The sequence below is a fragment of the Gekko japonicus genome, unplaced genomic scaffold, assembly GCF_001447785.1.
Source record: "Gekko japonicus isolate JY-2015 unplaced genomic scaffold, Gekko_japonicus_V1.1 scaffold784, whole genome shotgun sequence".
Classification (NCBI taxonomy): domain Eukaryota; kingdom Metazoa; phylum Chordata; class Lepidosauria; order Squamata; family Gekkonidae; genus Gekko; species Gekko japonicus.
This window is the reverse complement of record NW_015164207.1, coordinates 141,454-146,344: the sequence shown is the minus strand read 5'-3', so window position 1 is coordinate 146,344 and position 4,891 is coordinate 141,454.

The window sequence follows — 4,891 nt, the reverse complement described above, 5'->3', positions numbered from 1 at the left end:
GGGACCCCTACGACACCCCCCCCCCCACACACACCCGGGGCTCCCCCTGCCCTTATGTGTGTCGTCCCCCCCCCGCCACCCTCTTTAATTGAAAGGCCTGCCGCCAGCCTAGGCTCTGGGACTTTGTACTTGCCGACTCCGGGGGGGGGGGGGAAAGGGGCACAGCTGCTGGCACATGCTGTGCAAGGGAGGGCAAAGCCCCCTGGGAGAGCCCCCCCCCTCCCCACTCTCATCTCTCTCATGCACAAATCCCAATCGCTGGTTGTCTTTCCATTGACAGGAGCAAAGTTACATAAGGACATCAGAGAAGCCAGTGCTGGATCAGGCCAGCCCAACACTCTTCTGTGTCACACAGTGGGGGCCGAAAATACCAGGGGCCACCAGCGGGTCCATCAGTGGGGCCAGGACCCTAGAAGCCCCCCCCACTGTTGCCCCCCCCCCCAGGCACCAAGAATGCAGAACATAACTTGCCCCAGACCATGAGTTCATGTCTAGACATTGTGGCTAATAGCCACTGATGGACCTCTGCTCCAGATGTTTATCCAATTCCCTCTTATAAGAACATAAGAGAAGCCAGTGCTGGATCAGGCCAGTGGCCCATCCAGTCCAACATTCTGTGTCACACAGGGGCCATCAGGAGGTCCAACAGTGGGGCCAGAACACCAGGAGCCCTCCCACTGTTGCCCCCCCCCAGGCACTAAGAATACGGAGCATCCCTTGCCCCAGACTGAGAGTTCCTATCTATGTCTGGTGACTAAGAGCCACTGATGGACCTCTGCTCCAGATGCTTATCCAGTTCCCTCTTGGAGCCATCGGTGCTTGTAGCCGCCGCCACCTCCTGTGGCAGTGAATTCCCTGTGTCAATCACTCTTTGGGTGAAGGACTTCCTTTTATCTGTTCTATCCCAACCGCTCAGCTATTTCATGGAGTGCCCACAAGGAGTTCTTGTATTGTGAGAAAGGGGGGAAAGCATTTCTTTCTCCGCCTGCTCTATCCCATGCATAACCTTGTAAACCTTGATCATGTCACCCCTCAGCTATAGAGCCCCAAGCGCCTTAACCTGTCTTCATAGGGAAACATGTTCCAACCCTATTGTCATTCGAGTTGCCCTTTCCTGATTTTCCCGATGCTCTTAATACCCTTTCTGAGCTGCGGTGACCTCAGTTGTGGCTGGAAGTGGGAAGGACTCCTCTTGCAAAGATGGTCAGGGCAGCTCTGGCAACCAACAGCCACTCAGAGCGGCCTCTCACCTGCTCCTTTTGCCTGGAGGGGAGTCTGTTGAGATGTGCTTGGTGTTTCCCAGCAGGGGGATTCCGATCCAGGAGCTGCCCTCAGCCAGATGTGGCGGCCTCTGCAAGCTTGGTGTAGTGGTTAGGTGTGTGGATTCTAATCTGCGAGAACCAGGTTGGTTCCACACTCCTCCACTTGCAGCTGCTGGTGTGACCTTGGGTCAGTCACAAGTTCTTTCAGAGCTGTCCTTGAAAAAGAGCAGTTTCTGTCAGAGCACTCTCAGCCCCCACCCACCTCACAGGGTGCCTGTTGTGGGGAGGGGAAGGGAAAGGAGTTTGTGAGCTGCTCTGAGACTCCAAGTGAAGGGCGGGGTATAAACCCAGTCTCCTCCTCCTCCTCTTTCTCTTCTTATTCTACTTCTGACCCTGCCCTCTGAGCATCATGGATGAACCCTCTCAAAGGCTTGCCGTGGGGCAGCCCAGGAGGAGAGCCAGAAAGAAGAAGGAGGGGCAGCCGCAGGCGATAGCCTGGCAGAGCCTGGCACGGGGCATGGAGGCAGGAGGGGCAGGCAGGCGGGATCAGACCCAACCCAGCTGTCATGCCTTCCTCCCATCCTTCTCCCAAGGAGCTCAAGGCGGCACCCACAGTGCCCCCCCCCCACTCCACCCTGGTCCAGCCCTAGCCTCACAACCACCCTGTGGCGGGGAGCGAGAGGCCATCTCCCAGGGATTTTCATGTCTGAGGAAGGATTTAAATCTGGAGCCACACAGGCCTCGCACTCTAACCACTACGCCACACTGGCTCCCTCGAGGACCCAGCACTGTGTCTCTTGCGGCAATGGCCAGCCTGGGCACTCACACCCCCCACCTACCCCCCACCCTGCATGAAGGACATGGCGCTCCCCTGCCCGCCGACTCTGGAGTCTGGTCTTCGGAAACGGGCCCACCTGCGGACAAGGCGGGTACTCTCTTTAGCCCTGGTGGCCTGTAGGGTAAGAGCAAGAGTCCAGCAGCACCTTCAAGACTAACAAAGTGTGTGTGCAGGGGAGGAGCTTTCTTGACTCATAGAAACATAGACTGTTAGAGTTGGAAGGGACCCTGCAGGTCATCTAGTCGAACCCCCTCTTCACTCTGCAGTATACTGAAAGATAGCCCTACATACCTACAACATACCCAAAAGAGGGTCGTCCAGCCTCCGCTTGAAAACGTCCAGCGAAGGAGCATCCACCACCTCCCGAGGCAGACTTTCACAGTTTGGAAGTTTCTCCTGATATTGATCCGGTAACGACTCCCTTGTAATTTCCACCCATTAGATCTCAACCACTCATCCTGGTTGCCCTCTTCTGGACACGCTCGAGCTTGTCAACATCCTTCCCAAAATGTGGTGCCCAAAACTGGACACAGGACTCCAGGTGAGGCCCCTGACCATAGCAGAATATGAGTCCCTTCTTCAGAAGAGGATGCTGGGTGCATGAAAGGTCAGGAGGGAGGGGCTGAGCGTTTGATGCAGGAAGGAGCAGCAGAAAGGTTAAAACAGCAGAAGCCGGACGGGGAGGAGTCGAAGGGAACCTCCATGCCCAGAGGCACTACACCTCTGAATTCCAGTGCCGAAGGCAGAACTGGGGTAAGGCCTCGGCCTCTCTGCCCTGTTGTTCGGCTGTCCAGAGGAACTGGTTGGGGCCGCTGCACGAGACAGGATGCTGGACTAGATAGACCTCTGGTCTGATCCAGCAGGGCTCTTCTGATGGTCTTGGTTTTTTTAAAGATAATTTTATTCAATAGGAACAAGTCACAAAAGAGACAAATAATCCTCAGATAACAATTTCCTGTGCCCAAACTACAAATACCCAAATGAAACACTGTCTACTTATACAATACATTAACACAGTATACATATCCTCTTCTTCATAAAAGGCTCACATCCCTATCTAACCTTCCTGGTACGTTACTGCTGTTTATTCCAACCCATTATTTAACATACTGTTGAGAATCACTAGCTCGGTCTGCTCTTCGGCTTCAATTTTATTCCAGTGCTCTCTGAACAGAGACCCCCTTTGAACAAATAACAACCGCTGTTTTATAAGGCTGACCAGCAATTCCTCAGCCAGATTTCAATAGATGGTGTTCTCTTTCATTTCCAGTGGTCTGCAATCAATAACTGTGAAGGCACCATCACATTTCTTAAGAGATGACCATACTTCTTGTCTAATGAGTGCACGTCTTGGCCAAATAAGATTAACTATGGGTAATATTCTACTCTGTGCATGCACACGACAGCTTATACCCAGAATTAAACTTCCTTGGTATTTTTCTTTTTAATTTTATTTTATTAAAGTATATCAACATACAATAAAAATATTGATACAGTAACAACAAAAAGGAGAAATTAACTTTCCAAACAGTATCTTGTTAACAAACAACATAAGAACCATAACTGTATCAAACTAATAGATAACATCAAAATTAAAGGTTATGTAACAGCAGCAACCTGCAATTTTAACCTAATGAAACATGTATAGTGGCAAGGCGTTATTTGTCCAAGGATTACGTGGCCTGTGCAGCATAAACCTGTTTTGTTTAGCTAGCAAAACCTTCCATTTGTTCGTCGGGCTTTGAGTACTTTTGGTTAGATTATGCTGGGTGGACCATTCAGCAATTTTGTCATCAGTCAGGTATTCCCATAGTTTAGTGCACCAATGGTCTATCGAGGCGACAGCCTGGGTTTTCCAATTCTTCGCAATGATACACTTCGCTGCAGTTAAAAGTACCGAAATCAGTTCTTTTATCGACTTTCGGATACACATCTTGGGCCACAAATTAAGAAGGATTAGGGCAGGGTCTTTTGGAATCGTACAAGTTGTTAGTATTTTTATCTCTGTTAACATCGCATCCCAGGAACTTGAAATTACGGGGCAATTCCACCAAGTATGGTCTTAAATGTGCCACTGGACTTAAACTGTGTCCTGTTGCTTCAGACGAATACAGCTGGCCCTCTGAATCTATCTCTGGGCTATGATTACATATTCTCTTATAGAACTGTTTTATAAGAGGGCAGCTCCCCCATATATGGCAGAATGAGCCTATCTCCTGAAGGCAACACCATAGAATCATAGACTCACACAGAGTTGGGAGGGGTCCTACAGGCCGTCTAGTCCAGCCCCCTGCTCAGTGCAAGATCAGCCTAGAGCATCCCTGAGAAGGGTTTGTCCAGCCGCTGCTTCAAGACTGCCAGGGAGGGGGAGCTCACCACCTCCCCAGGCAGCTGATTCCACTGCTGCACAGCTCTGACGGTCAAAAAGTTTTCCCTAATATCCAGCCAGTACCTTCCCATCCTTATTTAAACCCATTCTTGAGAGTCCTCTCCTCTGCTGCCAACGGGAACAGCTCCCTGCCCTCCTCTAAGTAACAGCCCTTCAAAGACCTCAAGAGAGCAACCATGTCCCCCTCAACCTCCTCTTCTCTAGACTCAACAGTCCCAGTTCCCTCAACATTCCTAAGACCCTCAGCATTCCCAAGTCCCTCAGTATTGGTCAGAGACATGGTGGCAGAATGTGCCTGGTCTGGCCTGCAGGCCCTGTTCTGCCTTGCCTCCTAGGAGGGATTTTTCCCTTTTACTCTCCAGTAGTCACTACTACCACCTGATCGATATAGGGATTTCCCAC